Genomic DNA, 21,768 nt, shown 5'->3' on the forward strand with positions numbered 1-21,768 from the left:
TACAGAGCTGAGATGTTACTGAAATGTAGTGGGTTAATGGTGCAGTTAGCATGTACCATTATCTTATATTGAGTTGTTATGGTCATGGAGTGGCATACAAGCACAAGCAAAAGTAATTCCCCACTAGAAGAGGAAGAGCTAGCCTGTCTTCATTTGCACTATAGTGTAGAAAATATATATTTCTCCTTGGAATTGTCAGTCTATATTTTCCTTTCCCTATCTGCTTTGGAAATAAGATGTTCTAGTGAACTGTCCTCCTGCCCAGATCTGCCCTGTCTAAGAGTTTTGGCTTCAGAAAACTGCAATTAAAACATGTAAATAGGATCTTTCTTTTTCTCTATTTCTGCCTTCCCTGCAGGTTTTTTTGTTTGTCTGTTTTTTCTTTCCTGTAACTTTGTAATTTGTCTTAGCATCCTGGATCCTGTGAAGTGCTTTCTTCCATTCATGACTTATTAAAGGTGTAATATTGGTCAATATGATGATGATGATAGCTAAAGCAAAAACCCCATTATCCCTTGGGTGATTTCCATTAGCAGTTCTGTTATGCTGAATTTGGGTGACTTTTTGTAAAGGATTTCTTGTTCTGGCAATAGAAATTATAGTAGGAATGTAGAAGTTATATTATCAGTGCTGTAGAAAGGACAGGAGATGGGAGTCGACAGTGGTAGTGCGTTGATTTCTCTTAGCTAATAGCTAGATAAGAATGGAAAGCTAAATAAATCTTGCATTTGGTATATCAGTAAATGATCACTGGACCATAACACTTCACATAAACATCCTTCTGTGGTAGATTTCAGTTTCTGTTTGCCCCTGGAGAGTTGCCATTTGGTTAGGCTTCATACTTCACTGCTTTCTGAAACCAGTTAGAGCTAGTTTATTCAAGAGGAACCAAAACACGTAAAGTTGGAGGAGATACTGTCTGCAGCCAGAGGTGTCAACAAGAATGATGGAGAGATGGTCCGGTTCCATTTTGGAAGAAAATTCATGGGTTTCTCAACAGCAATGTAAGACCACTTTTAACTCTTAAGGCCTGAAAGCTAAGCACTGAGCATAATTATGTCTAAGATGAGGACACTGCATATTCCAGTTCTTACCTTTTCCTCTGTGCAAGATGATTCTTCTTAAATGGCTCCTCCTTCTCTTATTCAGCATCCCTAACTTGTTGTGGTTTTTTCCATCTCCTACTTCTCATCACCCATCCTAGTCAGAGACTGTAAACAGGCAATGAGTTGCAGATAAATTACCAGTTTCAAAGGAAGGTTAACATGATTAGCTTTCACAGAAAAAGAATAATAATGGAGAAGAGTGAGTGGGATGAGGTAAGAAGTCAGTTGCAGTTTTGGCAGAGTCTCAAATACAGGGTGCTTGCTAAAGAAACAATATGATAATGTAAGAAAAAGGAATGTGGGGATGACACATAGGGATGGTAAACATACTAGAGCATAGAGAGTAGAGTAGTAAGAGGACTGGCAGTTCAAATACGGGACTCTAGAGATCTCACATATGTGTCAAGACAGACTTAGAAGAGAAGGCGATGCTTTTGGACATGAGAGTTTGGTTTAGTCTGAGAGGGTGCAATATATTGGAAGTAAGTTCACCATATGGATCAAGGTAAAATATGATTCTTAGTTTTATCATCACTCTGTAGGAATGTAGGTTGCACTCTTTGAAATTGAGTGTGTTTTCTTCTGAATAATCTTTTAAAGTATTTTTTATCCAAATAAAGCATTTATTAAAATATCACAATTTCATTTTAAGGAAACCATATCCAGTGGTATCATCACAGAATACATTTCTGTTTAGGATTTTTCAGGTTTTTTTATCCCATTTTTCCCAAGAATCATAATAAATCTTCTTTTCTGTTTCATTTCAAACACACTGATTTTTTGGGGTGTTGGGTTTTTTTTTTTTTTTTTTAGTTTGTTGGGCTTGGTTGTTTTTTTCCCAGTATGGCAATTTTTACTATTAACTTACAGTTCCTCAGAGAAATTAGTCTTGGAGAGAAGTGCATGAAAAATGTGGAGAAATTTATCTGGGATTATATAAAGGCAGGCTTAACAAACTATGTGGGTTTTGATGGTTCTGTCACTGGTACATGGGAGGATTAAAAAAAAATTAGAGTAAAATGCATCTTCATCCTACTCATATACATCACTCAAAGATGTTAATGTAATAGTTGATGAAAAATCTGTGCAGGGGATGTTGCACCATTACTTCATATCTATGTTATATTCCATAGTTACAAATCTTTTCTCTGATCACTTTTTAAAACAAAATAGAACTGATGTACCTCTGCCTAGCCCAAAATGTCATCATTTAAAATAGTAGATCTTTGGCGAGAAATAAAGCAGCCAGAAGAAATCAGTTCTTCCTCAGAGTATGCAGAGTACTAGCCTTCCTTCCATGTCCTTAATAAACAAGCTTCCCCTATACACATAGATGGACATAATGCATGCATCATCACTTTTAAGTGCCATTTTTCTTCACTTGCCCTGAGCTGTGTATTTAAAAGATTACAAGCATGACTAAGATCTCACTAACACTGTTTTACGTTGGTTTATACCATTGTCTTCAGTGGCACTGTGCCTAATATTTGAGTGCTTAGAAGTATTAATTTAGTGCTTAAAAAAAAGATTGTCAGGTTCCAGGATTTTTCTCCTCCATTTGCAGCTAACATCTCATCTTTTAATGTATTAATTTGGCAGAGGTCTCTTTTCAGCTAAGAACTTGTTCTCTGTGGAGTAAATTGTTTACCTGCCAGCCATATATGTTTGCCCTAGTGAATGTGAGCAAAATAGACCATCACAAATTTATGTGACTGCATTAACTTGACACTGACTCTGAAAAGTTAAGACAAGGATAGAGGTGAATGACAGGAGGTAGTGAAAATGAGGGTCTTGAACATGACACCCATTTTACTATGTGTAAATAGGTTTAGAATTTAAGCAAGTGATCTTTAGAGACAGAATTATCTTTTAAATTTGTCTCCTTCAGATGATTCTTGTTAAGCAGGAGGATTTTGTTTTATCAGAATTTAACATCAGGTGGAAATGTTTCAAAGTCTGAATCCAAGCTAACTTCTAGTATGTGCTTAGATTTTGTGTTTAGACAGGTAGAGATTTCATATACAGGAAGATGAAAAATCAAACAGAGGAGGAAAAAAAAATCCACTACAGCCTACTTTATTACCTTATACCAATTTCTTTTCCTGCTCTGACATGTACCAGGATTGATTATTTATGGTACATACTTTCTATGAATAAATAAGCACGGAATTTTATGTAAGGAGATATCTCAGCCCAGAAATAGTTTTCTAGAGAAGATTGATAAAAAGTTTGGTTGAAGAACTCAATTTTTTGTAGAACAATATTTTGTCTTTATTTGCAAAAAAAAAGAACATTTTTCCACAAAAAAAAATTAGATAGAATAGATTAGAAAAAGATAAAGAATCTAGACTTTGTCTAGACTGTTACATGCTTTCCAGAGTCTTTCATATATCTGTGAGAATAGGGTTTTTTTTGGGGGGGGAGAGGAGCAAAGTAATTAATTTCTTGTTGGTTTTTTGTTTGTTTAGTTTTGATTTGGCTTATGTTCTGTAGGAGGGGAAATGATTTTCAGGTATCTAGACTGAGAAAACCCCAAACCTGAAACACTACTCAATCCTGCTTCAGAAGTGCACAAGATGGCCACTTTGGGAAGGAGAGGAGGTGCTGAGAATGTGAGCCTTGCCCAAGTAAAGAATCAGGATATAGCTCCAGCACTCAGACTGGGAAATGCTTCTGGATTCTCTGATCTGGATGTAACTAAAGTCATATCAAGGGGTCACTATCCACCATGATTTTGAAGGTAGTAAATTGACTTCAGCTCTTTTCTTTTGACTGGCTGGCAGCCTAGAGACATTGGAAAGAATTCTCATTCTAGGTTTTCACAAGTATTGTAAACAAAGGGTGTTGGGACAGGCTTACGTACATGGAGTTTTATTAGTGTGGTCTAATGATGAATGTTACTTTATGCAGAAAATACAAGAAAAATATGAACTGAACGGGAGAGAGGAAAGAGGCAGACTGTACCCAGTGGCAGGCCAGGAAAAGCAGTGGCAATAGTCGGGGAGTCCCTGATGAGCACCTTTTTCTGCGTTTTTTCTCTGGTGCAGCAGGTGGAAATAATTAAGATGTCAAGGTTGATGATTTTTTTTTGCCATGCTTCTCCCCTCTCACAGTATACTCAAGACCATGTGAAAATTCCCACTGGTTATTTTGATTCTTGATGCTATCAGTGCTGATTGGAGTACAGTAATTTTTAGGTTTAAGTGTTGCACATTGGTTATTAAACTCTATTATTGGACAATTTTTACTAAGTATTTTAATGGCTATTATCTATATTTGGTTTTCTCTATTATAAACGGAAATCTACAAAACAAAAGTTAAGGAAAGATGATGCGGGAGGGTGGGCAAAAGAGGGACCATTCTCACTGTAGTGGCAGTTGTTTTCATGAGTGCCTACCATAGCAAAACTATTGGGATTTGCAGTTGCAAGACTGTGAGAATAACAACATAAGACCTAGAGTTTGAGAACATCAAGGGGAAAGAAAAATACTTCTGTGGAGGCTCTGGAAAACACTGCCTCAGTGGCTTAGGGGAAAGCTTATAGAGCTGTGAAGTGCAGACCTTTGGTATTACTAAGGCTGAGGTGCTAGCATACTCAAGGCAAAACATACCTTAACAGTATTCAGGAATCAAAAATTCCTATTAGATCAATTAAGCTTAATGTCAGAGATATGAAAATTAGGATCATGTAGACATAGCTTAGAACTTTCTCCTAAATATGGCCTTTTCCTCAAAAAGGGAGAATAGCGAGAATTCCAAGGGTCTTTTTGTTTGGTTAGCTTGCTCTAGGTAAAGGCATAGCATAACAGTATAATACCTTTATTTTTAAACTATTTAGTGATCTGTCAAGACAAAAAAGTTAATTTACCTTTTTGCTATAGTCATATAACTAGAATCAGCACTTGTTTGTACACTGTTTCAAAGTATAAGGTGACTTTGTATCCCCTTATAACTTCTGGTATTTCATAATGTATCCTTTGGAAGGGAGGGTACCCTCTTCCTAAGACTATATCATTTATCAAACAATTGCCACGGTACATTTAGATGCACTATGACTTTGTAAATTACCACACGAATTGCCTGATATCCACATTACCCGATGCCTCAAGGTATTCTAAAATACAAAATCTAGCCACAGGCATTAACAACACATACAGTGATTGCTGTCATATCTTGGTGCTATTCCCAGAAATGCCACATTCAGAAAGCTGTACTTTGAGGAACGGTGTTGCAGGATCAGATGGCTAAATTCATTAGAAACTGAGGTACCACAACAGGGACTACAGAGTTATCCTTGATGATCTTGGCTTTTGTAGTGGCAAACAGCAATGCCCACAGAATTTCTTGAGCTGGATACCAACTGATTCAGTCTTCCAGACTAATCCCAACAGTGGCAGATTTTTTTCATCACATCTTTAAGCCTCGCTGCAGTTTTCTTTCCTGAAAGAGCTATGCATTGAAGGAATGCAAAAATTTCTTAATAGTCCAAGTAACTACTTTACATCATGAGATCAGTTGTCCAGTGGCTGGCTGTCTCAGGCTAATTATTGTTAGAGGTTGGCTGATGCAAACTGAAGAAGCTGAGAAACTCTGACTGTGTAGATTCTGGACTGTTCTGATGTAAGAACTGGGGAAAAATCCCCCCCCACCCCCCCCCAACAAACAAAAAAACCCCTGAACCCCCCAAAAAACAGCAACAACCCTGCTTTATTTTACCATATTCCTCACTCACTTATTAGCAGTTGATGAAAGATCCTTGCAGGGGCTGCTACTCTGTTTTCCACTGTGAACTGTATATGTGTTCAGTAAGGCTCTTTAAACATTTTTATCAAACACCTATTGAATATCTTACATAAACTAGGAGAGCTAGGAAGTAATGCATTATATTTTTAGGTCTACATATTTTAGATAGTTCATTCTCACGTGCTGAGCTGTAGGACAAAAATTTAATGCTGACTTTTTTCTACACCTGGTTCAGTGAAGATGACTTTAGCATGAGACACCAACAGCCTCTGGATTTCAGAGTTTTCCCTACTGGTGAATACCGTAGTGAGCATGTGTCTCTCAGAGATGTCTCTGTCAGGTCAGTGAGACCTCTATCTGTCTGCCAGTGCCCTTTACTTCCTAAATCAGGTTTTTATACCACTAGTTTAGCTCAGATGCCACTGAAAACCAGTACCATAGTTCTGAATCTTTTGGAGATTGGTTTTGGTTGTAACTAAGAAAAACTGTAACTAAACATTTGTTACTCTTCCTTCACTCTAGATACTATCAGATGCTGACCAGATTAACTGTCTAGTAGGATCATTAAGGAAAGACCTTGCTTGAGTCCCCTGTGGTTCATATTGCATACCCCAGAGGTCTGTAGACTGTTGTATGCAAACTAGTTATTCTAGGCTCTCATTGCATTTCCTGGGAAGAAATAAGAACTTTGGGATGCAATTTACCTTTTTTAAGGTCTTCTTTAGGATGAGATTAAGAATTTGTGATTAATGTTTGCAAGTAATAAATTAATTTGATCAGATGAAACCCGATCAATGAATGTAAATCTGATCTTGGTCAGTTTATGTGGTTCCACAGACTCTATGCTGTTGTCTTTCCTGTTCTAAAGCCTTGTCTGGGATACTTGTGTTATTTCTGGAGCAAAGGTCCCTTACAATTGTGCTTTATCATTATTTCTGTTATATAAAGTTACAAGTCTCCTTTTAACATAAAGGACTACTCTTTTCATGGCAATACAGTTCTTGGCGTTTGAACATTTGTGTCATTTTCAAAAACACTTTCCTTATGAAGGTGTGGGATTGTTGGATGTTGGATATGCTTGAATGCCATTGATAGTCTAGGCTCTAGCCTTAATTTGAGGGTATTACTGCACATATCAGAGGCCTGAATGATCAGACTGTTATCCTTTTTGAACTTTTGCATGCTAGCAGGTTTTTCACAGTTTTTTGTGGGTTATTGGTGTCAAGAAACTTCATTCTTCCATCCAACATTGTCATTCAGTGGTTTTAGTCATATATGAAAAATAGAAGCTACTCAGTTATGATGGATGCAGGTCATTAAGGATGAGAGTATTTTATATGTTCTTTATCTACAAGTACATTCTGTGTGAGACATACTCTTGAAAAAATGTGTGGAGGTGTTTCATAGGGTTTTCATTCTGAATTTAAAAGGGGTGAAAAAAATTTATAGCAGGCATAGCATCTGTTGGAAATAATTATAATGGATATGTTTTACTGTGGCTGAGGTTTAAGGATTCAGACTACCACCTCTTATTCCTTTGTGAGTTACCATCTCTTATTCCTTTGTGAGTTTTGCTAAGCAGAAGACAGGGGAGATGGGTGAATTTTTGGGGGTGGTGAAGTGCAATGTAGAACACTTACATTTAGAAGACTAAGTTCACAATATAGTCACTGGAAATTTCATAGGTATTTCAGAAGGAAAATCTCCACGTGAGTTGCCTGCCTAAATGTATTAACACTGGACGTAAAATTTAACCTTCCAAAAGTAGCAGTAAAGCCAGCAGTTTCCATTTCTAGCCAATCCTGAATGTTCTAAACCCCAAACTTTTTTTGGAATTATGAATTAGTTGTGATATAAAAATTTGGAAGCAGAAGACTAGCTTCATTATTTATAATCATGGTTGAGCATGTTATATAATTCTAATTAATGACAAATATTTCAATTCTCTTTTAAAACTTTACCAAAGGGTACCAATCCAGGGAATGGCTAATATAGCAGTTGTTGCAGTACAGGTCTCTCAATTCAGCAGCGAAAGTTAATATTCCTCACATGAAAATGGCTAAAGGATTAGACATTTTTGGATTTTTAAAAATTGAAACTCATGTTAAAAAATTATTTTTTAAATAAAAAAATTTCAAGATTCATGTATCCACTTGATAATCTTGAATGACTTATATGAATAGATTTTTTTTTGTTAAATGAGTGATAAAAAAAATTGAAATTCTGGAAAAAAAAAAAGGCCATCTGTAGTGGTTTATTTATTGTGAACATCTGTCTTTTGAATCCCAACTAGGGAGGTTTGTTTTTCTGAGGGCATACATTCCAGTCAGATTCTTTAGTGAAACAGTGGTATTTCTTTGTGCATAGAAAATCAGATAGTGACAATTTCTGTTTACGTGTTTGGAAGTGATTACATAACAAGAACCTCATTTCAAAAGAGTGTGATCTGTGTTTTCTATAGATAGGATTTTTTCTCAATATCTCAACTTCAGTTTAAGGCCTTCAGTTTAAGTCCTTCCCTAAAATAATGCAAAGTTAAGAGCTCTATTAAAAAGCAACAAGTTTTTGCCATGATGTCCTATTGTTTACTGAGGAGAGTTAATAATTGAATTGTTAACAAAATCCAGTTCATGACTACAACAAATTATAGCATCATAGAATCATAGAATGGTTTGGGTTGGAAGGGACCTTAAAGGCCATCTAGTTCCAACCCCCCTGCCATGGGCAGGGACACCTTCCACCAGACCAGGTTGCTCAAAGCCCCATCCAACCTGGCCTTGAACACTTCCAGGGAGGGGGGAGCCACAACTTCTCTGGGCAACCTGTTCCAGTGTCTCACCACCCTCACAGTGATTAATTTCTTCCTTATATCTAATCTAAATTTACCCCCTTTCAGTTTAAAACCATTACCCCTTGTCCTATCACTACACTCCCTGATAAAGTGTCCCTCCCCATCTTTCCTGTAGGCCCCCTTTAAGTACTGGAAGGCTGCTATAATGTCTCCCCGGAGCCTTCTCTTCTGCAGGCTGAACAACCCCAACTCTCTCAGCCTGTCCTCATAAGGGAGGTGCTTCAGCCCACTGATCATCTTCTTGGTCCTCCTCTGGATTCGCTTGAGCAGGTCCATGTCCTTCTTATTTTGAGGGCCCCAGAGCTGGACACAGTACTCCGGGTGGGGTGTCACAGAGTGGAACAGAGTGGGAGAATCACCTCCCTCTACCTGCTGGCCACACTTCTCTTGATGCAGCCCGGGACACGGTTGGCTCTCTGGGCTGTGACTGCACATTGCTGGCTCATATTCAGTTTTCCTTCCACTAATACCCGCAAGTCCTTCTCCGCAGGGCTGCTCTCAATCCATTAATGGCCCAGCCTGTATTTGTGCTTGGGATTGCCTCAACCCATGTGCAGGACCTTGCACGTGGCCTTCTTGAACTTCATGACGTTCACATGGTCCCACCTCTCCAGCCTGTTGAGGTCCTTCTGGATGTCATCCTTCTCTCCAGTGTCAACCACACCATGCAGCTTGGTGTCGTTGGCAATCTTGCTGAGGGTGCACTCAATCCCACTTGCCCACGTCACCATCAAAGACATTAAACAGCACCGGTCCCAACACCGACCCCTGAGGAACGCCACTTGTCACTGTTCTCCACTTGGACATCAAGCCATTGACCTCAACTCTTTTGAGTGTGACCATCCAGCCAATTCCTTATCTACTGAGTGGTCCATCCATCAAATCCATGTCTCTCCCAATTTAGAGACAAGGATGTCATGGGACAGTGTCAAATGCTTTGCACAAGTCCAGGTAGGTGACGTCAGTTGCTCTTCCCTTATTCACCAGCACTGTAACCCCATTGTAGAAGGCCACCAAATTTGTCAGGAACAAAGTGAAGCCATGTTGGCTGTCACCAATCACTTCCCTATTTTCCATGTGCCCTAGCGTAGTTTCCAGGGGGATCTGCTCTATGATCTTGCTGGGCATAGAGGTGAGACTGAGTGACCTGTAGTTCCCCAGGGTCTTCCTTTTTTCCCTTTTTAAAAATGGGGGTTATGTTTCCCCTTTTATAGTCAGCAGGAACTTCACCAGACTGCCACGACTTCTCAAATATGATGGATAGTGGCTTCGCCATTTCATCCACCAGTTCCCAAGGACTTGTGCACTTTCAGGTTCCTTAGATGGTCTCAAACCTGATCTTCTACTACACTGAGTGGTTCTTCATTCTCCCAGTTCTTGCCTTTGCCTTCTGCATCTTGAGCGGTGTGGTTGGAGCCTTTTCTGGTGAAGACTGAGGCAAAAAAGTCATTGAGTACCTCAGCCTTCTCCATATCCCAGGTAACCAGGTCTCCCATTTCAGAGGCGGCCCACATTTTCCCTAGTCTTCCTTTTATCACTGGCATACCGATAGAAGCTTGTCTTGTTGCCCTTGACATCCCTGGACAGATTTAATTCCATTAGGGCTTTAGCTTTCCTAACACTTGTCCATCTATGAGTCTCAATTCCATCTTAGACAGGTTAATAGAAAAAAAGAATTAAAAAGAACCGCAAACTGCAATGCTTTTGTGTGTTTGTAATACAGGTTATGTATTAGTGGAAGATCTAGTCTATTTGCAAAAACTTCAAATGGTTACTTGCATGTAGAATATCTTTTTTAGCATAGTTGCATATGGTGAGAAAGTTTTCTACAAATAGGCAGTTACTTTTTGAAGAATAACATACACAACATTTGGAGTTTGCAGTGCTCAAGAAAGACAAGGATTTTATTGCTGCAGTAGTTTGACACCAGAGGGGTCTTCTGAGGTATTAGTTCTTCAAAGCTTTTGAACATCAGGCAACTTAGCTGCCTGATGTGAGCTTACACTTAATCATTATCCTCCATATTAATATTGACTGCACATGTAAGTTTCTGGAGTCCGTGTGTACTTAGAGTAGTACTTCTACAAATATTTTACAGCACTGTGCAACGCATAACTCCAGGTTACTTGGGGAGCTGGACTCAGTACACATATTGGCACAGTGACATGGCGGTGTTGTTCAGGCTTCCAGATGCTGGGTGCTTTGCTCGGGCAGAAAGTCCTCTTACATTCAGTTTCTGGAACTTGAACTGCTGTCTTCACATAGCACAACAATGTAGTATGTGATATACCAGTTTGGCCAGAGTTAGCTTTGTTTCTCTGTATAACTCAGGGTATATAATTGATTCTTACAGGTAAGAATCTCTTTGAGGTAAAATTTGTCTTGTGGTTTGCAAAATGGCAGCAGTTTTGCTTTTGTGCAAGAGACTTCTAAAATATGTCTCTCTTTAATGCTGTACTTGAGACCTTGTGATAGTTATTGCTGTCACAACTATGCTCTTAGGTGTGATTTATAATTTTCAAGTAGCAGCTACCACCAAGTATAGTTACCGATGTCCTGTCAGAATTTCCTCCCAAAATTATGTGTCCAATAGGCTGCAGCCAAGTATGAGACAGCAAATATGAGACATGGATACTTGGACTGACATCTGCAGTCTTCTGATCTCATGAGGACTTTTTTTGACTTCAAAGGGCTCTGGATCAATCTCTTAGTTTCTGCTCAAAGCAACTGTAGCCTTTCTTTGATTTTGGGAACTAAAATACTAAAAGGCCAACATATTAATAAGTCATTCACTCCTGAATATCTCTATTCTTCTGAGTAGCAGCAGGGCAGAGAAAAGCAATTTGTTTCTCAACCAGATAAGTGGAAAGAGAATGGAGATACTGGACTCATGACAATCATAAATTTGTTTCTGCTATGACCTGTAATCAACAGCATATGATATAACCTATTGCTATTGCAGGAAGGAGATCTAAAGATGACTGACAATTTTGAACAAGCAAGGTCTAGCTGAAAACAGAATGTTCTAAATACAGAACCATGACTTTATATAGCCCTACAGTGAGAGAAATCTTTTCATTTCTTGCTCTGTTGGGAGGCAAGGGAGGATTTATTAGACTTTTGGGAAGCTTTAGAATCTTCAGCAAATATTCCAAGACACTAGAAACATTTTAGGCAACTTACTCAGTTCATATAATAGAGTTTAAATAAATTTGCCAACATATTGATTTCCTGCCCTGGGGAAATTTAAGGGCTTTTATTGTTACTGTGTTTGTTACTAACATGTTCAATTAATTATTCTACACTGTCTGATGCTAATTTGGAGAATTCTAAATGTAATAGGTTCAGTTAGTACATGGAGAGGTTGATTAACTGAGGATTGAGATAATCCAGTATCAGGGACTCATGCTCCTCTAGTGGGTGTTCCAGGAATCATATCATCACTCTTCACCTTTATCTAACATTTGCTACATGGTTCATCCAACGCAATAAAATTATAATGAATAAGTTATAATTAATGAATTTAACTTTATTTGACTTAATTCTTAGTAGAAACAAACAAAATGCATGTATTGCACAAATATCTTTTGACTATGTCAAACTTATCAAAATGATTTAGGGCCACATTGTCACCTGTTATATATGGTTTGAAGACAGCCTCAAGTCATCAAGTGCAAGGAAGGCACATAGAGTTCTCTACTAAATTCTTGCCTCAGTAGTTACTTGTCTAAGATTTGTTTAAGGAACTTGTAAATAAGTTTGCTACGATAAGAATATATAAGTGGGTATACCTAAGTATAGATAGGAGACATTAGTTTTAAAAGAGAAGATAATATTCAAAACCAAGAGATGGATGAAGGGAAAGCTATTTTATATACACCATTATGTATGTTCAGAAGGTTGATAGGCATATAGTAAACTTTTTTTTTTGTCTCTAGCACATGCAGCAAATTAAGAAGTGAGAGAGAAATAAAATAATTTGCACTGTAGAAGTTGTATAGCAAATGGCAGTAACAATTTGAATGGTCATATGCTTTGTTATTCATAGTAGTCTGGAAGTATAATTCAGATGAAAAATATAAAACACCGAAAAGTTAAAAAGTAACATGTATAAGGTTGCTTAGGAAAAACACAAATTTTTCCAGTTTGTGCATCCAGAATATTAAGTTAAAAAAACAGGTACTTTAATTTCAAAATATATCCTTTAATAACATAAAATCATAAGGGATCAAATTAAGATTGTTATATTCAGTTCAACTTTTGAATTCAAAACATTGCAAAAATGAGTAATGTTCTTTCAACTTTATGACTTTATTTTTCTGTTGATTTTTTGTGTGGTCTTCACAGAATATTGTAAGTTATAGGAAAAGAAAAGAAAACCAAAACTCATATGATGCTAAGTACATTTACCATACCTTCTGCAAAACACCTTAAAGTCAACCTTTCAAGTCTCAGTATGGCCTGTTGCCACTTGAGCTACAGGACTTCACATTGTTCAACTGACAATAGAGTAAAGTGGTAGTAAAGAGGGAGGTCAGGCCGCAGGTGCCAAGTCCCAGTTGTAGAGGGAACCTAGTTTAGTTTTCTGTCCAAAAAAATCCATCTCACCCCCTGTCCCTGCCTCATTTGCTTCTTGAGATCAGGGAACAGGGTTGGTCATGAGGTTCCTCTCAAGACAGGTTCCCTTCTCTTTTAGTCTCCTCGTGCACTCCGAATATAATAGTAACACTGGTAGCAGCTTCCATCATTGCTGTTATGTCACATTTTAGCTGTAAAAAAGGATACACATTTTAAAATATTTGCTTTTTTATATACTATGATTTTGGTAAACTGCCAAAACTTTCCTGAAAACAGATAGTGAGAGAAGGGAAAACTGATAGTTTCAAATACAGCCCAGATAAGCCAGAATGGAATTTAATTAGCAGAAAAAAGGTTTCCAGCAAAAGACTTTTCTCCTCATTGAATTTGAGGGAAGAGAAATGGAAACCTTAGATATAAATTGTCTATAATTTTCTGTTGTTGTTCTTTGTTTCCAAAGTAAATTCTGGCTGTATTCAGACTGCAAGCTGGGGTATGATTTGAAACAGCTGTGGCAGACTGGGCTATGGGCAGGTTGAGCCGTGATCTGTAACTGCTCTGTAGTCCCTTTTACTCCTCTCTTAATGTTTGCTCCTACTTAACAGTTATTTTATCTGTTGGAAGGAAACCCCACATATGTAAAAAGGAAAGGAATTGTGATTCTACTAGGAGGAGATGTGATGTAGAGAACTGTGGGAATGAGGCCTAGGGGAACGCAGTATAGACAGAGCCATTAAGCTGCAAACTTAGAGGGGCTCTCATAATAGTCATGTGAAATACATACAGCCTTGCGAGTTTCGAATGTGTTTGTGTTTGCTCACAAGGCTGTTGCCAGATAGAGACTTCAGTGCTTTTCTCTTCTTGGCAGAGAGGCTAAAATAGGTGTAAGGGTGCCTACGTCCCGTTCCATGTCACTGAGTTCTTTGTAGTGCTGGAAGAAGATGGAGCTGTTTTTTTCCCCTTGTTCTAACTCTCTGACTTTTCATTGGTAGGCAGGTGATTCCATATCATGCTTTAAATCAAGTGGGAAAGAGTTAAAATATATTTCTTTCCCTGTCTCTTTTGAGGACAGAACAACCCTTGGAGATACAGGACTGTAGCAATCCCTGTTCTACTTGACTTGAATCAGGCTTTTGCACAAAGATACTCGCTTGAGATGTGGGAGATTATAGTTCAAGCTGGTTTTCAGTTGCTAATACCAAATGACATTGCTCCATAAGGAGAAATAATGATCTGAGTAATTGGTGAAGTGATTCACTGGCATGAATTAGACATAGCCAAACACTGAACACCTGCTATAACCTTTGCAACAGGACTCTGGCTTCTTAGAGTCAGGAAATACTCTCATTTTGATGGGATATTCTGTCTTTCTTGAAAAAGGTACATATATTTACAGATCACAGAAACACAGAATGACTGACTGGTTGAGGTTGGAGGGGACCTCTGGAGATCATCTTGTCCAACTCCTCGGCTCAAAAAGGGACACCTACAGCTGGTTGCCCAGGACTATGTCCAGACAATGTTTGAATATCTCCAAGGACTACAACCTCTCAGAGTAACTGTGCAGTGCTCAGTCACCCTCACTGTAAAATCGTGGTTCCTGATATTCAGAGGGAACCTCCTGTGTTTCAGTTTGTGCCCATTGCTTCTGGTCCTGTCACTGGGCATCACTGAGAAGAGTCTGGCCCCATCCTCTTTGCATCCTACTTTCAGGTATTTATAAACATTAATAAGATCCCCCTGAGCCTTTGTCTGCTCATCCAGCCCAGATATCATCAACTTCTCTATGAGGATCTTATGGGAAACTGTAGAAAGCCTTACTGAAGTCCAGATGGACAATATCCACTGCTCTCTCTTCATCTACCAAGCCAGTTGTTTCATCATAGTTTATCAAGTTGATCAAGCATGACTTGCTCTTGGTGAATCCATACTGACTGATCCTGATGACTACCTCATCTTCCATGTGCCTGGAAATGGATTTCGGGATTAGTTGCTTCACCACCTACATTTTTGAACTAATAAAATATGTTTAGAGAAATCTATTTAATCAATACTTGAATGCTTCTAGCCACACTGTTCTTTAAATACTGGTGAGATGATCCTATCAGATTTCTATTATACTTTGGGTTTCTTGCTTTCTACTCCACAGCCCCCTCACAAGTTGTTTTTGTGATAGCATTGTTCATTCTTCTTCACCAATCAGTTTGAAACAAGTAAGGAGTCTGGAAAACCACATTCCTTGCAGTTTAAATTGTATATTTTTTAGTCCATAGGTCTGTGTAGGGTGTGATTAGGTCTGTCCGTAGCTTGTGATGATAATCTCTACACAGGTAAAAACAACTTAGAAGAAATGAATTTCTGAATGCCTTTTGGGAGAAGAAGGGGCAAGTGATAGGGAAGGAGGTAAAATGTCAAGGTCAATGAAAGGGAATTATGTCTAAATAGTCTGAGGCTGTAGTGCAGTGATGACCTCTATATGTATTGCAGTTTGAGATGTTTATTTTCACCTGATGATTTAATGCAAAATGGAGAGATATGGAACCAGTAACCTCATTGCCCCTTCTTAATATAATCTTTCTACTAGGATGAAAGCCATTCTTATTTTATTTCATTTTTGATTGCTTAATTTTAAGACAAGTTCTTATGTTAAAATTTCAGTTAGGTAATCTCAAAGTTTAGCAAGGTTTGAAGGTTTGTAAAGAGAGTTAACATCACTCGTTTTATCAACAGCTATACTTGGAATAAATGATGAGGTTCTGAATGCAGAAGACCATCTCCTAAGGGGCTGAAACCAAAGCAGTAAACTTTATACTGAACACTTACTAGCAACAAAAGTTCTCTAAGGAAATGTAGGCAATATAATTAATCTATCAGTTAGACAATTTGAGAGGCAGCAACTCTGTAGCAGGTATAGGTGCTAAGTAGGTGCTCATTTGTCTCTCACCATGGGTCTGGGCTAATGCCCAGACAGGACATGTGCCTGTGGGTGGGCCCGGCTTGGCTGTGGGGGAGCTGGAGACTGGCCCTGCTGCAGCATTGCTGGGGCAGGGGCTGATGGCCCTGGGGGGCTGACATGGGGTCCTGGGCCCTGGGCAGGGGAGGGGAGCCCTGTGGGGCTGGACAGGGACAGTCAGGGCTGGTGGTGCCCTCAGGGACATGCTAAGCTGAAAGGTTTTTGTTTTGGAGATGCAATATAGGTGGGTTGCAATCTATGATATGGTTTACTAACATTTTAATTTCATTCTGGGGAACTGGGAAACACTGTAAAGGTGAAGATGAGTAAGAGATAGAGATCAGTTTTCAAGAGAAGAAGGTCTCAGGCTTCTGGCGGTATTGCTGTTGGTCAGGGCCCTCTGCCTTGTATCCCTGGCAACTTCTCAGTTATATTGACACTGAACTGGAATAGCCTCCCTGTGCATGTCCTATCCATCAGAAAGATGTTTAGATAGTATAGGAATGGAAATTTATTGAGCTAGGTAGGCAAAGACTAAGTGCAGATAGATTTTGATGAGCTGATTTCAGTTTGATGGCTGGAATTGCAATTTCTCTCAATTTATGCTGTGTTTTTTTGGGGAGGGTGTGTGAAAAACAGCTCAGTGGCTTTTATCTTGAATTCATTAACCAACAATGATACTATCTGACACATCATTTGTGTAAAGATGAAAAGTTTTTCACTTACGAGAGGGTTTTCATGTATGAATTTTCATTGAATCAATTTTCAGTCATTCCAGTCTTTCTGGCTATGAAAATTTTAAGATAATTTATTCCTGAATTACCTAGGTTCTTAAAAAAAAATCATCTGGGAGAAAGGCAGATATATTTATCAAAGCTTGCTCATGCACAGAGAGGCATATATGATTTCATCAAGGGTAATTGCTTTACTAGTAATAACTTGGAAGTGACACAGTCAACATTACCTCGAGCATAGCAAGAGCCTTGCTGTTATAGCTGTTTAAGTGCCTTCTGGTACATTTCTTCCTGTGAGTTTCAGAAACACAGAAATAATATTAAAAGGCCCAAGGAGACTTAACTATATACTTGAAGTGAGGACTGAATAGATGATCTGAACTTCATGCCACTGGGTGGATTATTCTGTCTTCTATTCATCTGATTCCCTATCTACAATCTCTGAAAGCTGTACCTTGACAGGCTTGAGGGATATTATGTGGAGCTCTTGCTGTTCCAACTGATCTTTAATTTCAGTATGTCTCAGCATGGTCTTGAAGCTCTCTTTAGATTCTGTTCCTTTGACTTTGGGTTTTTCCTTAATTTTTTTTTTTTTTTTTTTTTTTTGATTGGTCTTTTCCCCTCTTTCGCTGTGTTTCTCCTTTAGCTGTATCTTGTCCTCCTTTTCCTCCTCCTCCTTAATCTCAGGTTTGGCCTTTCTCTTATCCCTGACTTAAGAATTAACCTTTTCATTTGACACAGGACTGGCAATCTCTCCCCTTCTCTTTGACCTTAGACTTAGCCTTTCTTCTGCCCTTCGTTTTTACTATGTCTTATTCTACATGCTTTCTTGGCATTGCTACTTTCTGGTCTGGGGTTCCCCTAAGGGGATTTATCGTTCCATTTACCATGCAGAATTTCTTAATACGGCAAATCACTGTCTTCTGCATCATCAGCATTTCTCTTGTATGTGTTGCTGTTTTGGGCTCAGACTTCATGAGTTTAATTGTTTCTGACTTCTTATAGCAGTTTGCAAATTCTTCAGAAGATTTGTTTTGTTTTGTTTTGATTCAAACTGAGTCTAACATCTTTGTTTCCAGCCTGCCTGTTGGAGTTTGGGTTTTTGTTTTGGTTTGGTTTGGTTTGGTTTTTTTTTTTCCCACGGCATATTTTTTTTTTCTGGAGCTTTTCAGTTTTTGACCTGTAGCAATACCGATTAGGTTTGTTTGGAACCTCATTGTACTCATATAGTCTTCCTTTCATCCTTTAGATTTCCATTTGTTGGTGTTGCAAAAATCTTCAAATTTTCTGTTGAAATGTGTATTATATGCTATTCAAATATTTCATTCATTCTTCTGATGAGGAGTTTTTAATCTGTCTTATCCGCTGTATCACACATGATATCTTTGTTTTGACAGGTAGTTAGTTCATGGTGATTCTGATGTAGCCCACATGAGAAATGAACCTGTGTTTTGCCAGTCTTATTAACAAAGCTTTGTATCTAAATGCTTTTGAAGGCAAGAAGATTTTTCAAGAAATGTTAGTACTTTTTGGAAAAAATAGGGACCTCTGCAATTTCACATCACTTGTTCCGAGCTGCCATCGTGTGTTACAGAGAAGCTTAATTCCTCCTCCCTGGTCTGCATCCTGTGGAGATGACCTCAGCCTTTCCATTTCTGTGCTATCGTTCCTCTGCTGCTGCAGTTGTACATTTGTTAGCAGCCCATTTTCTCTGAAGAGCAGTCTCTGGCTGTCATTTGTGTTAGGCTGTTCTTCCTGCTTTCTCTGTTCATCTCTGGTCTCTGCTAGGGTTTTTCCTGACCTTGTAAACCTTGCCACAGATTCATACATTCCTATTCTTTCTTTTTCTTGTAGTTTCTCTCTGAACCCAACTACCCGTTGTTCTGTGGGGTATTCTAGTTGCTTGTGGCAACTCTGACTTCAGAGGAGTGTCAGTCTCTTTTTCCTGCTTTCTCTGAGTATGCCACCACAAGGGGATCCTTACGGGACAGGCAGGAATCAAGACCAGAGGCACAGGTAGGTTCATAGGTTTAACTATTTAAAGCAGAAAGAGATGAGCAGAGAATCGTGAGGAAACTACTATGTCAGATGGAGAAAGAAGCAACACAGGTTCCACCATATCTTTCTGATCTGCTTGAAGACGAGAAATACAACTCTGAATATATTCATTTAGAGGGAGTGTGTGGACGAGAGGCTTACCATCTTCTTCTGGTGTGCTGCTTTTAATTAATGTTGAAAAATGACTCCCCAAAATCAGAGGGTTTTTTTGTTGGTGAATTCCCTCTCTCTAAGCAGAGTTACTGCACATTTACCAAAGAAGGAATTACATTTCACTGCCTTTGCATTATTTGATACTTACTTTTGTTTTAAGTAAAGAAAATAAGATACTGCCACTCATTTCTTAGATGTCTGTAAGTCAACATTACCTCAGTTGCTGTATCTGAAGAGTGGGTTATTTTCTTACTTAAAGCCCACGCTCTTCATGGAGGTAAATAAGCCTTCTATCATTTGGGATGCCTGTTTTTTCCTACTAAATATAAAGGAAGCTTGAGGTCAGATTTAGCTCTTTAACTTTCATATACCTAAATTAGGGAAAAAAATTATTTCATTTGCATATCTCTGAATATTAATCTAGCTGGTCTGTGTCCATTTCCTGCTATAAGATCTACCTCTAGCTGGCTTTCATCTTCTGAACACCCCCTCCTCTCAAACTGTCCAGGAAATAAACAGTTGAAATAGCATCATCTGCTTATCTGATATTCTGACTTCTGGGCTATTGATGACACCATCACAGAACTGCCAATATGCATTGTTTAGTCAGTGATCTTCTATTTATAGTTCAAAAACTTTGAAAATTTTCATGTCACTACATATGAAATTCTTGAATTTAGCAGTTGGGAGAGTGTACTATTAAAATGTTCAAAAGAAAGAACTTGATATGAAACTGAATCAGTGGGAAAAAGTATGTAAACACTGTAAAAGATATAGATTTAAAGATGTATTTAAAGATGCTAAGATTGCATTTAAAATGGTACGTTTTCTTAGAGAGACTTCATAAACCTGTCTGCTCAAATTGAAGTTAATTATAATAGTCCAGTCATTATAATTAATAAAATTGAACATCAAATAATAATCAAATATTTTTAGCCTGTATCTGCGTATTGCCAAGAGCTGTCAGAAGTTTTTGCGATAGCTGGAGAGAGTGGGTCATTGCAAAACAAAATTTTTATGAGACAGACATTTTATTTCTCAGGTAAAGACTAAGATAACCGTATAAATATAATGACAGAACGTCAGTCTTAGTTGTTTGTCACTGTAAAATCACTGTAAAATCAGAGACTGTTGTGAGAATTGTGAGAACTGAGTCAATTAAGCTTAAACTGAATAGCATTAAAACTAGGGTCATTACAGCACTATCAGATTTAAGTTACCTATGAGCCTGCGGACTGGTGAGAAAATCTGTTTTAGACTTCAGGAGAATATGCTTAGAAGGACTGCCAGACCCCCTTAATTTTTTTATTAAAATGTTATAATTATGAGGAAATCAGTTGTCACAAATGTGGAGATAAAATGACACTTTAATAAAGAAAAATATGTCTATGACGTCTGTCTTAAAATTTGACTACTAGTCTTTTGACTTGTGTGCCCATGCTTCCTGATACAAATTTGCAGTTTTTTGAAAATAATTGCCTATTACAGAGATGAAGTCTAAACACGATCTGTAAATGGACAAGAGAGAACAGTGTGGTTTACTAGAATATATAAAGTCTAAACTATAATCTAGTCATATACAATTAAAATCAGTCTGGCAAAGACAATTAGAAGATCTGTAAGGAAAACTGAAGGTGAAAATGATAAACACATAGGTACAAAGATGAACTTGGAAAACCTGGTTCACAAATAGCACTTCATTCATTTTTATGCTTTAAAGCTGGAGACTATTTTGGTGCTATAGAGAGACAGTAAGCACAATCCCCGGTGTTTACCAGTAAAGCTGAGGTGAGTTTTGATCTCTTCCTGTAACAGGAATTAATCTATAAAGGCTGCCAAAATAAAGAAATGCAAGTTTAAAATAACTGAGAAGGGAAGCTGTGTTAGCCTTAGTGGATTTTCACTGTCCAGCCATTCCTTAAATCCTTCCTTATTTCTTATATCCTAGGTTTAATCACCTACTACTGTTGGAGAATTGGAATGGCTGTCAAAGTCTACGTGAGCAGTGAAATCTGCAGTAAAAGGGCCACTGTCATGTGGAGAGATTTAAGACATTACCATAGCTTGGAATAAAGATTGCCCTAAACTTCAACATCTGATTCCTCAACGGGTGTGTATGAAAAGTTGCAGTGTTGCCAGGCTTCCCCTGCAGCAGGTGTCCAGATGGACACTTTCACAGTTTAGCTAGAGTGTTTCACACGTTACTTATTCATAAGAAATTTTGCTTTGCTTCCATATTCCTGAATATTTCCTTTTCAGACATATATTCAGATAGCCATCTGCTGGTATTTATTTCCAATTTATAAAGATAACCACTGTCTTTACACAGAATTGAGGCCTATGTTTGCAGCTGTTAAAATGAATTGCACTTATAGGGAGTGGTTTGGCTCTAGCAAGTCAAAACATTCACGAGAGTTATTTAGTGTGATTAAGATTACAGAAAATGCCAGCAGCAAGTAAGTGTTAAAGCCTGATTTCATTTACACCATTGCTTTTGGTCAAAAGTGAAGTCTAAAATCAGATGTTTTTTTCTTTAAATTGTATGAGAAAATTTTTTTAAATACCAGGTAGAAGCTCAGTGCCATGATCTTT

General features: G+C 38.1%; 1 protein-coding gene across 4 annotated transcripts in view; it reads left to right on the forward strand.

The window, feature by feature from the left end:
* The window catches only part of NLGN4X (neuroligin 4 X-linked), a 195,392-nt gene that overhangs the window by 8,889 nt on the left and 164,735 nt on the right, over positions 1 to 21,768 (forward strand). For 3 of the 4 annotated variants that reach the window (XM_074858877.1, XM_074858879.1, XM_074858880.1), the window contains one exon: positions 21,125 to 21,286. The exons of the other annotated variant lie outside the window; for it this stretch is intronic. The gene's annotated coding sequence lies outside the window, so the exon portion shown is untranslated. The remainder of the gene's footprint in view (positions 1 to 21,124; positions 21,287 to 21,768) is intronic. 4 annotated transcript variants of the gene reach the window in all.

Source organism: Strix uralensis, chromosome 2 (genome assembly GCF_047716275.1).
Source record: "Strix uralensis isolate ZFMK-TIS-50842 chromosome 2, bStrUra1, whole genome shotgun sequence".
NCBI classification, from domain to species: Eukaryota; Metazoa; Chordata; class Aves; order Strigiformes; family Strigidae; genus Strix; species Strix uralensis.